A 15935-nucleotide genomic window follows, 5' to 3' on the forward strand; every position below is an offset into this window, starting at 1 on the left:
CTGCACACTGAATAATCCGTCTACTAATTCTTTTCACGGTCCGCATGTGGTATGAAGCACTTATTTATGACATAAATAATTACGTTATTCCTTTCTTAAATATGCATTGAATATTAGCCACTCGACGTGTAACAAGCACCAGTAAATAAGTCGTTCACAAATAATTGTTTCCTTCTTTTCTATTGCTATTGGTAAAGTAAAAGGTACGACGAAAATCATTTCAACTCTTCTATATATAAAAACACATTTTGTTATCCACTCTTAACAAGTCTTCATGCTCGGTCGACAGATCGAATACATTTCTCATTAAACAAACTTTTTGCTAAAACAAATGCTTTAAATTAACATTCATATATATTGATAATGACCTGTCATTCTAAATCCTATTTTCAGCGAGTGCTAGCATCTCATATACCGCAGTAAACTTAGTAATAAGAAAAATACTGAAACTAGAAGATCTTTTTTTCTGGAACGGAGGTGGCGATGTTCAATTTCCCAATGGTCTAATTCCTTTTCTCAATTGTAATCAACAAGTACTATCTGTCACATCGGAAGGCAATTACGTATAGAATATTACAGGACGGACTTCATTTACCGTACCAGACTATGCTATTTATGCCAAAAACCGATGCATCAGGATTATTACGAAGAACAACACATATTTAGAAACGATTTATTGTCAATATCCCGAATTGGTTGACCAACACGACATGTTTGTGTTTTAACGAACGAGGTACATGTTTTCGCGGTCTAAAAGTACAAGGATAAAAGACTGACACAATTGTGTATTATTGTACTGAATGAGAGGTGATATTTCTTTAGCTAGATAAAGCTTAATATTTCGACGCATATTCGGTCTTGCTCCTTTTGGGCGTCATGCAATGATTCCAGTGTCTTTTCACTTTGTATGTTTATTTCTCTTAACAATTTTTTAAATATTCTGAAATGCTTTTTAATGCAGGTATGTAGGAGTTGTGATTGTTTTTTCCGTGTCTTTAGCCGAATGCAACATTATTATGTCCAAACTCTTACTATTATTTTCGTAGTTATAATTTTGAATGCACCTTATATTTTGTATTTAGAAACGTTCTTTACATTCAAATTGCGTTCTATAATCCTCCTTCCATTGCAGGTGTAACGGAATTTCCATGCACCTTTCCAAGTCCATGGATGGGCCAAACATTCTCAATTACTATTTTGGGACTTAATATTGGTAATTGGAAGTTTAACACTGATTGCCAAACAAGCGTTTTTACCACGAACCAGGGACTGTCTACAACATCAGAAACATTGCTTTGTCATCAAATAACAGAACGCTTCCTTATTGTCCGGTTTGTAACTAAGGATATTGGTTTTATTGAAATTTGTTGTTTTAAATCTAGGAAATCTTTATAAGATCAAGGAATGTATCTCCCTGATGCATAGCTTTGATTTTTGTCTCCTAATGGCTGTACATATGGATTTTTTCATTCTCTTCTGTAATAATTGTATTTTTTTTTTATTTTGGACTGTAGATACATTAATTGTCAAACTAGGAATCTAGTGCAATAACATTGGTACCTTTCATATGGAAACCGGGAATGTGTCAAAGAGACAACAACCCGTTCGCGAGCAGAAAACAGCCCAAGACCAACAACGGAGCGAGAAAATCACACTGAAAATCTTCAGCTGGCCCCTTAACATTAATGTATACTAGTTTAGCGATTGTAAATGGGTATTACATTGCATTATCAGACAAAATCCTAATTTAAGGGTGTACAGAAAAACCGAATGGAGTTAACTCATCAAAAATCATCATACTATTAGTAAAGAGACATCAAGCTTCTTTATGATCAACATTAGTGTTGGTCAAACTGCTATTTATGAAATTATTCCTGTAAATATTGTGGTTCAAATGTCTTGAATATTTTCATATTTTGTCAACAGATAAAAAAAAAATATTTTGCCAAATTTTATAAAAATTCAACAAGCCAAATATTTTCTATTCAAAGTTTTCGGTACCATTTTAACGAAAAATGTTATACCACGAACACGTATGCTTCACTTTTTTCTTTATTTGCATGTACCGCGATGTCGAGATTAATTGAAGTTAATTAGATTTTTTTTTAAGTAACTGAAATTCGAGCATATTCTTGACATTAATAGATCCACATGCTAATGGAAAAAGAAGTAACATTGAAGTGTTTTACGCGCTTTAAGTACAGCATTTCGGTAATGAAAGGTTTGTCTAAGGTATAACAATATGGAACCAGACTCAAGCTAGCGACCAATTCTAGCGACCAGTCAAGCTAGCGACCAATTCTAGCGACAACTAAAGAACACTTGTCAAAGAATCATAATGTGGTATATGGGTAAACCACAAAACCACATTATGAAACAACGTTCTGTTAAAAAGAAAATTTAGCTTCCAGTACGGTATATATTGTTTTTTAACGTTTAAATGACCAGAGATGTCCAGCATTTGAAGTGAAAGGGGGATACTACAAAATCAAAGACGTCTGTAGCTGAATGCACTGCCTAGCTTGTTTGCTAAATGTCGGCATATTGATATCAATCTGTAAAGGATTTTATATAAAATAACGTGCCAGCAATTCGAAAATAGTCAAAACATCTTAATAAAGCCTGTGTCAGAGGTATTATGTTTGATGAAATTCTGTATGTGTCTTTTATTAGGACAGTCTTTGTTAACGAACTATTTTATTCCCTTACATTCAAACTCATAATATATATTATCATATATATGTATTTATATAAATAAAAGTGCGCCCCTCCCCGGATTTCACACAATCGGGAAAGGGACTAGTTGGGAAAATAAACATACTTTGATGTCTTATTTACGTTTTCTGTGTTTTCCAAACTCTAAACCGAGATTGTAAACAGATATCAATTATTGCAAACAAAATATTAAAGAGTATCTATCCCCCAAGCACATAATGGCTATATAATAGCACATTGCGGATCAGAAATGAGAATAAAAAGTAAACAAATTGAATTAAAAAAAAAAACAAAAATATTTGTCTATGATGATTTGCTCGCACAATCATTTTCCATATTCAGTGAACCGTGAAATTTGTGTCAAAATGCTAATTCTGGCATTCAATTAAGAAATATCATATTATAATGAACATGTGTACTTTGTGTCAAGTTGATCTGACTACAACTTCATTTGAGACTAGATTCACCAATAACGTCAATATAATGCAGTATCAATGGACGGACGGACGGACGTACAAAGAAACGGATGAACGGACAAACGAACAAACAAAAAAACACAAAGACCAGATGATATTGTGCGCTTTACTGTCGTAGGCGGAGCATAAAATATGTGAGTTGACTTAAACTTGTTCCTTTGTTCAATGTATACGTTTTTCAAATAAACAAAATAAGAAATCGGCAGCCTCAAATATCCTGTATTTTCTAGAAAAGGAACTTTTAATGTCTGTTTCCTATACTAAAAATGAAAACGTACAGAAGAACAAGCTGTAAGAGTGCAATGCAAACAAAAAGTGCTGTCAATTGAAATTATACGTGCACTATTTTGTACGGCATGCATCCTTATTTAATAAAAATGTATCGAAAGGAAAAAAGACTTGATTTAAAAAAAAAACGTACACATTGAACATCGATTTTGAACCCCTACAATTCTTAGAAAGTTCTAACCCCAAAAAAAATATTTCAGTGGGCTCTGCTTTAATTTGTTACCTTTCACTTGCGCCATGTCCGGTGGCGAACTTTGCCGTACGGTGTTGGCGAGGCTTGCCAAAAGAGTGAACGGTGGACACGTAAAAAAAAATTTAACATCAAAGTTGAATCCCTTCAATTCCCAGAAGGTTTCAACCCCCAAGAAAATATTTCAGTGGGCTCTGCTCTGATTTATTACCTTTCATTTGATCTATGTCCGGTAGCGAATTTTACCGTACAGAGTTGGTGAGGCTTGCCGAAAGAGTGTACGGTGGACAAGTAATAACATCAATTTTGAACCCCTACAATTCACGTAAAAAAAATTTAACATCAACTTTGAACCCTTACAATTCCAAGAAAGTTATAAACCCCAATAAAATATTTCAGTGGGCTCTGCTCTGATTTATTACCTTTCATTTGGTGGCGAATTTTGCCGTACAGAGTTGGTGAGGCTTGCCGAAAGAGTGTACAGTTGACACGTAAAAAAAAATTAACATCAATTTTGAACCCCTACAATTCCCAAAAGGTTCTAACTCCCAAAAACATATTTCAGTGGGCTCTGCTCTGATTTATTACCTTTCATTTGAGCTATATCCGACGGCGAGCGAATTTTGCCATACAGAGTTTGTGAGGCTTGCCGAAAGAGTGTACGGTGGACACGTAAAAAAAAAATTAACATCAATTTTTAACCCCTACAATTCCCAAAAAGTTCTAACTCCCAAAAATATATTTCAGTGGGTTCTGCTCTAATCTATTACCTTTCACTTGAGCCGTGTCTGGCGGCGAATTTTGCCGTGCAGCGTAGGTGAGGCTTGACGAAAGAGTGTACGGTGGACACGTTAAAAAAAATAACATCAATTTTGAACCCCTACAATACCCCAAAGTTTCTAACCCCTTAAATATTTCAGTGGGCTCTGCTCTGATTTATTTTCTTTTATTTGAGCTATGTCCGGTGGCGAACTTTGACGTACGGTGTTGGTGAGGCTTCCCAATAGAGTGCACGGTGGACACGTAAAAAGAATTAAACATCAACTTTTGAACCCCTACAATTCCCAGAAGGTTCTAACCAAAAAAAAATATTTCAGTGGGCTCTGCTCTGATTGATTACCTTTTATTTGAGCTATGTCCGGTGGCGAATTTTGCCGTACAGAGTTGGTGAGGCTTGCCGAAAGAGTGTACGGTGGACAAGTAATAAGATCAATTTTGAACCCCTTCAATACCCAAAAGTTTCTAACCCCTAATATATTTCTGTGGGCTCTGCTCTGATTTATTTTCTTTTATCTGAGCTATGTCCGGTGGCGAACCTTCACATACGGTGTTGGCGAGGCTTCCTAATAGAGTGCACGGTGGACACGTAAAAAAAATTAAACATCAACTTTTGAACCCCTACAATTCCCAGAAGGTTCGAACCAAAAAATAAAATTTCAGTGGGCTCTGCTCTAATTGATTACCTTTCATTTGAGCTATGTCCGGTGGCGAATTTTGTCGTACAGAGTTGGTGAGGCTTGCCGAAATAGTATACGGTGGACACGTAAAAAAAATTAACATCAATTTTGAACCCCTACAATTCCCTAAAGGTTCTAACTCCCAAAAACATATTTCAGTGGGTTCTGCTCTGATTTATTACCTTTCATTTGAGCTATGTACGGTGGCGAATTTTGCCGTACGGTGTTGGCGAGGCTTGCCAAAAGAGTGAACGGTGGACACGTAAAAAAAAATTAACATCAATTTTGAACCCCTACAATTCGCAGAAGGTTCTAACCCCAAAACAATATTCCAGTGTGCTCTGCTTTGATTTTTTACCTTTCATTTGAGCTATATCCGGTGGCGAACTTTGCCGTACAGTGTTGGTGAGGCTTGCCAAAATAATGTACAGTAGACACATACAAAAAAAAAATAACATCAATTTTGAATCCCCACAATTCCCAAAAGGTTCTAACCTCCAAAATAAAATATTTCAGTGGGCTCTGCTTTGATTTGTTACCTTTTATTTGCGCCATGTCCGGTGGCGAACTTTGCCGTACGGTGTTGGCGAGGCTTGCCAAAAGAGTGAACGGTGGACACGTAAAAAAAATATTTAACATCAAAGTTGAATCCCTTCAATTCCCAGAAGGTTTCAACCCCCAAGAAAATATTTCAGTGAGCTCTGCTCTGATTTATTACCTTTCATTTGATCTATGTCCGGTGGCGAATTTTGCCGTACAGAGTTGGTGAGGCTTGCCGAAAGAGTGTACGGTGGACAAGTAATAGCATCAATTTTGAAACCCTACAATTCACGTAAAAAAAATTTAACATCAACTTTGAACCCCTACAATTCCCAGAAGGTTTCAACCCCCAAGAAAATATTTCAGTGGGCTCTGCCCTGATTTATTACAATTCATTTGAGCTATATCCGACGGCAAGCGAATTTTGTCGTACAGAGTTTGTGAGGCTTGCCGAAAGAGTGTACGGTGGACACGTAAAAAAAAAAATTAACATCAATTTTGAACCCCTACAATTCCCAAAAAGTTCTAACTCCCAAAAATATATTTCAGTGGGTTCTGCTCTAATCTATTACCTTTCACTTGAGCCGTGTCTGGCGGCGAATTTTGCCGTGCAGAGTAGGTGAGGCTTGACGAAAGAGTGTACGGTGGACACGTAAAAAAAATAACATCAATTTTGAACCCCTACAATACCCAAAAGTTTCTAACCCCTTAAATATTTCAGTGGGCTCTGCTCTGATTTATTTTCTTTTATTTGAGCTATGTCCGGTGACGAACTTTGACGTACGGTGTTGGTGAGGCTTCCCAATAGAGTGAACGGTGGACACGTAAAAAAAATTAAACATCAACTTTTGAACCCCTACAATTCCCAGAAGGTTCTAGCCAAAAAATAATATTTCAGTGGGCTCTGCTCTGATTGATTACCTTTTATTTGAGCTATGCCCGGTGGCGAATTTTGCCGTACAGAGTTGGTGAGGCTTGCCGAAAGAGTGTACGGTGGACAAGTAATAAGATCAATTTTGAACCCCTTCAATACCCAAAAGTTTCTAACTCCTAAAATATTTCAGTGGGCTCTGCTCTGATTTATTTTCTTTTATCTGAGCTATGTCCGGTGGCGAACCTTCACGTACGGTGTTGGCGAGGCTTCATAATAGAGTGAACGGTGGACACGTAAAAAAAATTAAACATCAACTTTTGAACCCCTACAATTCACAGAAGGTTCTAACCAAAAAATAATATTTCAGTGGGCTCTGCTCTGATTGATTACCTTTCATTTGAGCTATGTCCGGTGGCGAATTTTGTCGTACAGAGTTGATGAGGCTTGCCGAAATAGTATACGGTGGACACGTAAACAAAATTAACATCAATTTTGAACCCCTACAATTCCCAAAAGGTTCTAACTCCCAAAAACATATTTCAGTGGGCTCTGCTCTGATTTTTTAACTCTCATTTGAGCCATGTCCGGCGGCGAATTTTGCCGTGCAGAGTCGGTGAGGCTTGTCGAAAGACTATACGGTGGACACGTAAAAAAAATTAACATCAATTTTGAACCCCTACAATTCGCAGAAGGTTCTAACCCCAAAAAAATATTCCAGTGTGCTCTGCTCTGATTTATTACCTTTCATTTGAGCTATGTCCGGTGGCGAACTTTGCCGTACAGTGTTGGTGAGGCTTGCCGAAAGAGTGTACGGTTGACACGTAAAAAAAAATTAACATCAATTTTGAACCCCTACAATTCCCAAAAGGTTGTAACTCCCAAAAACATATTTCAGTGGGCTCTGGTCTGATTTATTACCTTTCATTTGAGCTATATCCGACGGCGAGCGAATTTTGCCGTACAGAGTTTGTGAGGCTTGCCGAAAGAGTGTACGGTGGACACGTAAAAAAAAAATTAACATCAATTTTGAACCCCTACAATTCCCAAAAGGTTCTAACTCCCAAAAATATATTTCAGTGGGTTCTGCTCAAATCTATTACCTTTCACTTGAGCCGTGTCTGGCGGCGAATTTTGCCGTGCAGAGTAGGTGAGGCTTGACGAGAGAGTGTACGGTGGACACGTAAAAAAAATAACATCAATTGTGAACCCCTACAATACCCAAAAGTTTCTAACCCCTAAAATATTTCAGTGGGCTCTGCTCTGATTTATTTTTAATTTATTTGAGCTATGTCCGGTGGTGAACTTTGACGTTCGGTGTTGGTGAGGCTTCCCAATAGAGTGAACGGTGGACACGTAAAAAAAATTAAACACCAACTTTTGAACCCCTACAATTCCCAGAAGGTTCTAACCAAAAAATAATATTTCAGTGGGTTCTGCTCTGATTGATTACCTTTTATTTGAGCTATGTCCGGTGGCGAATTTTGCCGAACAGAGTTGGTGAGGCTTGCCGAAAGAGTGTACGGTGGACAAGTAATAAGATCAATTTTGAACCCCTACAATACCCAACAGTTTCTAACCCCTAAAATATTTCAGTGGGCTCTACTCTGATTTATTTTCTTTTATTTGAGCTATGTCCGGTGGCGAACCTTCACGTACGGTGTTGGCGAGGCTTCCCAATAGAGTGAACGGTGGACACGTAAAAAAAATTAAACATCAACTTTTGAACCCCTACAATTCCCAAAAGGTTTTAACCAAAAAATAATATTTCAGTGGGCTCTGCTCTGATTGATTACCTTTTATTTGAGCTATGTCCGATGGCGAATTTTGTCGTACAGAGTTGGTGAGGCTTGCCGAAATAGTATACGGTGGACACGTAAAAAATTTAACATCAATTTTGAACCCCTACAATTCCCAAAAAGTTCTAACTCCCAAAAACATATTTCAGTGGGCTCTGCTCTGATTTTTTAACTCTAATTTGAGCCATGTCCGGCGGCGAATTTTGCCGTGCAGAGTCGGTGAGGCTTGTCGAAAGATTATACGGTGGACACGTAAAAATTTAACATCAACTTTGAACCCCTACAATTCCCAAAAGGTTCTAACTCCCAAGAAAATATTTCAGTGGGCTCTGCTCTGATTTATAACCTTTCATTTGATCTATGTCCGGTAGCGAATTTTGCCGTACAGAGTTGATGATGCTTGCCGAAAGAGTGTACGGTGGACAAGTAATAACATCAATTTTGAACCCCTACAATTCACGTAACAAAAATTTAACATCAACTTTGAACCCCTACAATTCCAAGAAAGTTATAAACCCCAAAAAAATATTTCAGTGGGCTCTGCTCTAATTTTTTAACTCTCATTTGAGCCATGTCCGGCGGCGAATTTTGCCGTGCAGAGTCGGTGAGGCTTGTCGAAAGATTATACGGTGGACACGTAAAAAAATAACATCAATTTTGAACCCCTACAATACCCAAAAGGTTTTAAACCCACAAAAATATTTCAGTGGACTCTGCTCTGATTTATTACCTTTCATTTGAGCTATGTACGGTGGCGAATTTTGCCGTACGGTGTTGGCGAGGCTTGCCAAAAGAGTGAACGGTGGACACGTAAAAAAAAATGAACATCAATTTTGAACCCATACAATTCGCAGAAGGTTCTAACCCCAAAATAATATTCCAGTGTGCTCTGCTCTGATTTATTACCTTTCATTTGAGCTATGTCCGATGGCGAACTTTGCCGTACAGTGTTGGTGAGGCTTGCCAAAAGAGTGAACGGTAGACACATACAAAAAAAATAACATCAATTTTGAATCCCTACAATTCCCAAAAGGTTCTAACCTCCAAAATAAAATATTTCAGTGGGCTCTGCTCTGATTTATTACCTTTCAATTGAGCCATGTCCGGTGGCGAACTTTGACGTACGGTGTTGGCGAGGCTTGCCAAAAGAGTGAACGGTGTACACGTAAAAAAAGGTTTAACATCAACTTTAAAGCCCTACAATTCCCTGAAAGTTCTAATCCCCCAAAAAATATTTCAGTGGGCTCTGCTTTGATTTATTACCTTTTATTTGAGCTATCTCCGGTGGCAAATTTTGCCGTACAGAGTTGATAGGCTTTCCGAAAGAGTGTACGGTAAACACGTAAGACAAAATACATCAATTTTGAACCCTTACAATTTCCGAAAGGTTCTAACCCCCAAAACAATATTTCAGTGGGCTCTGCTCTGATTTATTACTCTTTTTTTTAGCTATGTCCGGTGGCGAACTTTGCCGTACGTTGTTGGCGAGGCTTGCCAAAAGAGTGAACGGTGGACACATAAACAAACATTTAACATCAACTTTGAACCCCTACAATTCCATAAAGGTTCTATGGACATAGCTCAAACGAAAGGTAATAAATCAGAGCAGGGCCCACTGAAACATTTTTTTGGGGGGTTAGAACCTTTTAGGAATTGCAGGGGTTCAAAATTGATGTTTTGGGTTTTTTTACGTGTCCACCGTACATTCTTTCAGCAAGCCTCACCAACTCTGTACGGCAAAGTTCGCCACCAGACATAGCTCAAACGAAAGCTAATTAATCAAAGCAGGGCTCACTGAAATATTGTTTTGAAGGGTTAGAACCTTCTGGGAATTGAAGCGGTTCAATGTTGATAGTAGATTTTTTTTACGTGTCCACCGTACATTCTTTCGGCAAGCCTCACTAACTCTGTACGGCAAAGTTCGCCACCGGACATAGCTCACACAAAAGGTAATAAATTAGAGCAGGCCCCACCGAAATATTAGTTTGGGAGTTAGAACCTTCTGGGAATTGCAAGGGTTCAAAGTTGATGTTTTGTTTTTTTTTACGTGTTAACTGTACAATCTTTCGGCAAGCCTCACTAACTATGTACGGCTAAGTTCGCCACTGGACATAGCTCAAACGAAAGGTAATAAATCAAAGCAGGACTCACTGAAATATTTTTTTGGGTGTTAGAACCTTTTGAGAAAAGAAGGGGTTCAAAGTTGATGTTTAATTTTTTTTACGTGTCCACCGTTCTCTCTTTTGGCAAGCCTCGCCTACACCGTACAGCAAAGTTCGTCAACGGACATGGATCAAATGAAAGGTGATAAGTCAGAGCAGGACCAACTGAAATATTTTTTTGGGGGGTTAGAACCTTCTGGGAATTGCAGGGGTTCAAAGTTTATGTTCAAAGTGTACGTGTTTTTTTAAATCAAAAGTATTTACATTTCATTTAAGTAAGGGTGCATGCCGTACAAAATAGCGCACGTATAATTTCATTGAAAGTACTTTTTGTCGGCATGAAATGCACTCCTACAGCTTGTTCTTTTGTATGTTTTCTTTTTTAGTATAGGAAATAGACATTAAAAGTTCCTTTTCTAGAAAATAAAGGATATTTGAGGATGCCGAGTTAATGGAAAGCCAGTATTTAGTAATTCTTTCGCACATAGTATTTTTCTTATTTCGTTTATTTGAAAACTTTTTTTAAGTCAACGCACATTAAATATGTATTCTATGCTCCGCCTACGACAGTAAAGCGCACAATATTATCTGGTCTGTGTGTTCGTTCGTTTTTCTGTTCAACCGTTCCTTTGTCCGTCCGTCCATTCATTCTGCATTAGATTGGCGTTATTGTTGAGTCTAGTCTGATATGAAGTTATTGTCAGATCAACTTGAAACTAGGTAAACATGTTCATTATAATATGTTCTTTCTAAATTGAATACCAAAAGCATTTTGATACTAATATAACGATTCACTGAATAAGAAAATTGATTGTGCGAGCAAATCATCATAGACAAATATTCTTTGTTTTTTTTAAAATTCAATTCGTTTACTTTTTATTCTCATTTCTGATCCGCAATGTGCTATTATATAGCCATTATGTGCTTGGGGGATAGACACTCCGTTTTTAATATTTTGTTTGCAATAATTGATATCTGTTTACAATCTCGGTTTAGAGTTTGGAAAACACAGAAAACGTAAAGAAGACGTCAAAATATGGTTATTTTCCCAACTAGTCCTTTTACCGATGGTGTAAAATCCGGGGAGGGGGCGCACTTTTGTTTATATAAATACATATATATGATAATATATAGTATGTGTTTGAATGTAGGGGAATAAAAATAGTTCATTAACAAAGACTGTCCTGATAATAGACACATACAGAATTTTATCAAACATCATACATCTGACACAGGCTTTATTAAGATGTTTTGACTTTTTTTGAATTGCTGGCACGTTTTTTTTTTATAGACACCACATTTATTTACTGATTGTTATTGATGCAGACATTTAGCAAGCAAGCTAGTCAGTGCATTCAGCTACAGACGTCGTTGGTTTTGTAGTGTCCCCCTTTCACGTCAAATGCTGGCATCTCTGGTCGTTTAAACGTTAAAAACAATATATACCGTACTGGTAGCTAGATTTACTTTTTAACATAACGTTGTTTCATAATGTGGTTTTGTGGTTTTTCCATATACCACATTATGATTCTTTGACAAGTTGATTCTCATTGCGTTCTTTAGTGGTTGCTAGAATTGGTCGCTAGCTTGAGTCTGGTCAATATAGAACGGTATCATGATAGCAACGAAAATACTTTTCAACAAAGCATTACATAGAAAACTTAAGATTAAGTAACAAGTCCCAAACAAGGTACCTAGAATGAACTTAAGTTAAAGTGTCATCGGACGCGAGGATGTAATTTGGCCCGGGTGGGTAAGCTAGGTGTGATGTCTCTTTCTCTATGAAAAAAATATATTTTGAGTTTGCCTCTAGGATTTTCGCAAGCCAGCCATATTTAAATCGGGTCTGTATCAAAAAAGGACTCTGATCATTTTCCATCTCGTCACATACAACATATTCAAAAATAACTTTAGAAAACAAAAAAAATGTGTTTTTCATATATAGTTAGTTATTTCGAATTGTTATTACATAAGTGAGATAGAAGATGTTTAGAAAAGTATAATAATTGTAAAATTCAAAGTGTTTAGAAAATTTGAAATAGTCTCCCATTTGGTTTTTCCCTGGCAAATGGGAATTGGTGTACTAGCAGGGCCTCCAAGCATGCGTTCCTGGATGCTAATGGTAATTTTAGATCAGGTGTAATATAAGAAAATGTGGTAGAATAAAAAAAAAAAAAGAAAATCGGCTGGTTTTCCCATCAGGTGACTAGTATTAGAAATTGTTTTTTGTCTGCTGTTAATTAATGAGTAACGCTAATGGTATTATTTAGGAAACAAGGTTGTAGGCGATTTTCTGTTTCTCATTTTTAGGGTTATGATAATGAAGTCCAACGTTAGTGTTTTGTTCTTTGTTCTTTGTGTATAACTTTATTTACTGTTGTGTTTATTTTAAATGTCAATTGACGGTCTATTATTTTATATTGTATTAATCTAAAATGTGAGTTCTTGAAGTCAGCAATGGTGTATTGGGTTTTATTTTATTTGTGTTCTGTTACTTTTTGTAAACGCTCATGACTTAAAAATGTAAATGAAATGATGAATACGTAAGTAGTTATGAGAAAAAATTGTACATAACAAGAACAGTCTAATCCATCAAATTGTGTGTGAGGGAGTGAAAATCTTAATTTCCAAATATAATATAAGTTCTAATGTTATCAACCGAAAATTAAAAAAAGTGTTATAAATCATGTTAGTCCCGAAACTGTACAATAAATTACCCAAAGTGCCTTATGATGCAAGCTGGTTCATACCAACTATGAGCCTTTTTGAAATTCACACAGTATCTTTTGCATGTTTTGTGTTCTGTTGTTTGTCTTTTCGAAGTTTTTCTGTTGTTTTTTTTTTTACCATGGCTTTATGGCTTTGTCAATTTGTTTTCAACTAATGATTGAATATCCGTTTAGTGTATTTCTCCTCTTAACGTATATATTTCAATCTTGAAAAGCGAATCCCCATGATATTTATACTTTTTTCAGGGTACAGGGTTCTGACAACTTCGTATGTTTTCCGATCTTTTCCAATCTTGCAAATCCTTTGAAGTTTACATTTGGATCACGAGGTAAGTCCCTAGATTTTCTAATGAATTCAAAACGTATTGTAAGAATGCTTTTGATTTCTATTCCATGTCTTATTTTGTTTATGATATCAATACACCCCCCCCCCCCTTTTTCCCCCCTTAACAACAATTCGATAAGTGTGTTTGTCAATAACGGAAACATCTCTATGTCTGTAATTAAACCTTTCCAGTATAAGCAATTTTCGACGTCATATATCGTTTTTGTCATACATCGTTTAAGTTTTTATATTGTAAATGAGTAAATAGAAATAAAGGGAAGACGTCAATGAGAGACCAGCCCAATTATACAAAAACATCTACCCTTCAACAAAAAAAGGAGTATTTAATTTAAATTACTCTCTTCTTAAAGTTAACACATTTAACAGATCAAAGATCAACATCAAATTCTCAAATAATAAAAGAAAACTCATAAAAAAGTCAACTGTCATGGCCATACATTGGTTTAGGTGCATGCACGTGTTGTTGTTTAACAGTGAAATATAATATTTACCAAAATAACACATTAACTCAAACGAATAGTTGTTATTAAGTATAGCACAATATCATTTAGACATTATCAGTAAAACTATTCAGTGATGAAGCTAAAAAAGTCTTTTAAATATAATCTATACCATTACCAAATAATACAATTATGTCAAAATATTAGTATAACTTTTCTAACTTGTGCCACACCATTCGCTCAATTTTAGGGCAGTTTGTGCACTAAAATTTTAATAAGACGCACACCACTATTCTTGGCATCTATTACTTTCCATGTTAAATTGTTTCACTTTCAAACATTTTTTGGGGCGGGATCAGTATACCGTTATATACACATCAGCCCGTACTGGTTATCTGAACTTCGAATACACTAAACAAGGTTCTTTATATCTGAGAAACAGGCAATATATGGCCTCATTTCTAGATTTCTTTCATACATTTTTGTACTTTTCAAAATTATCAGTTAAAATGTGTTCTACAAGGACCACCATTCCTTCACCTTTCTCTGGATAAAAAGTAAAATAACAAAAATACCGACTCCAAGGGAAATTCAAAATGGCAAAATCAAAAGCTCAAAACATATAACGAACGGAAAACAACTGTCATATTCCAGACTTGGTACAGACATTTCCTTATGTAGAAAATAGTGGATTAAACCTGGTTTTATAGCTACCTAAACCTCTCACTTGTATGACAGTCGCATATAATTTCATTATATTGATATTGGATACCTAACTTTCCAAAAAATATTCTACATAGCTTGATATTTACACCCAGGCGTAGGAACTGTTTTGCTTTAAATAAGTACTACTTTCCATTATGTATTTGTTATCGAGCCCGATTTGGTGGTTTTACTATCCGAATCATGTTGCAAAGAATTCCGTTCAAATCGGTGCTAGGGGCCGTTTTTAAATTGCAGTAAGGCGACATTTTTTTTTTGGCCTCGTGTTAAAGGCCGCATTGTGACTTTGAGATGAAGTACAGCAACAAGAAGGTTGTTCCTTTGTTTTTTTATGCTGTACAAGTATTGATTTTGTGTCATGGATGAATACCCCATATCCTTCGTTTTTCTATTTTATTAAATGGGAAATTAGTAAATGAACCCTTCAAATGTAGAGCTATGGGATACAATAATGAATTAGAACTGCTAAGAGAAAATGGTGCCTAATGATAAAATTAAAAGAAAAATAACGCAACATGGTTTACATTTATCACTGCGTTCTGTACTGCTCATGGTAATCAACAGCTAAGAAGTCAATACACCTGTCCTGACATGAGATAACCTAAAGTTTTGTTGATTACACATTCATAAAATGTTAAAACATTACGAGATAACTACCGAGAACCAGCTATGATATTTGTTTTGATAGCAATTAACACTACAAAGATAATATAAATGCATAAAGCACTTCATAACAATTTTTTTATATCGTTTAGCTTCCACAACGTTTGCAAACCAAACAGGAGAGTTTACAGATATATGTGAAATTTGTAAACAACCAGCTGCAACTGCGGTAGCTCTCGGTAAGGACAACATTTACACATGTTTTGGTTGAAAATGGTAACTGTTCGTTCAATTAAGTAACATATCATGCACCTTTTGTTTATTGAAGTATCTTTTGTATTGTAACAATATCATGCTCCACTGCAGATCAGAAATTGCAGTGGCGCCTGCTATGTCAGAATGCAAATGATAGATATCAATATTCTTTCAATAAACCGTTTCAATGTACCTAAACATCACATTAATATAAAACGGAATTGTGTTATTGGTGAGTGTATGGCTTTATCATCGTATATTCTTTCCCTTTGAACTACCTGATTAAGCCTCATCCTCTTCGTTTTTCATTTATAACTTCTTACTTTTTAGGCGGAAAATAA

General features: G+C 36.1%; 1 long non-coding RNA gene across 1 annotated transcript; it reads left to right on the plus strand.

The window, feature by feature from the left end:
* The first annotated feature begins 1137 nt into the window (after nucleotides 1-1137).
* Nucleotides 1138-15572, plus strand: LOC127710194 (uncharacterized). The gene is made up of 3 exons (XR_007986035.1): nucleotides 1138-1331; nucleotides 13474-13556; nucleotides 15492-15572. It is a non-coding gene; the product is annotated as an uncharacterized LOC127710194 (long non-coding RNA).
* Nucleotides 15573-15935: the final 363 nt, after the last annotated feature.

The sequence above is a fragment of the Mytilus californianus genome, unplaced genomic scaffold (genome assembly GCF_021869535.1).
Source record: "Mytilus californianus isolate M0D057914Y unplaced genomic scaffold, xbMytCali1.0.p SCAF_7, whole genome shotgun sequence".
Lineage (NCBI taxonomy): Eukaryota > Metazoa > Mollusca > Bivalvia > Mytilida > Mytilidae > Mytilus > Mytilus californianus.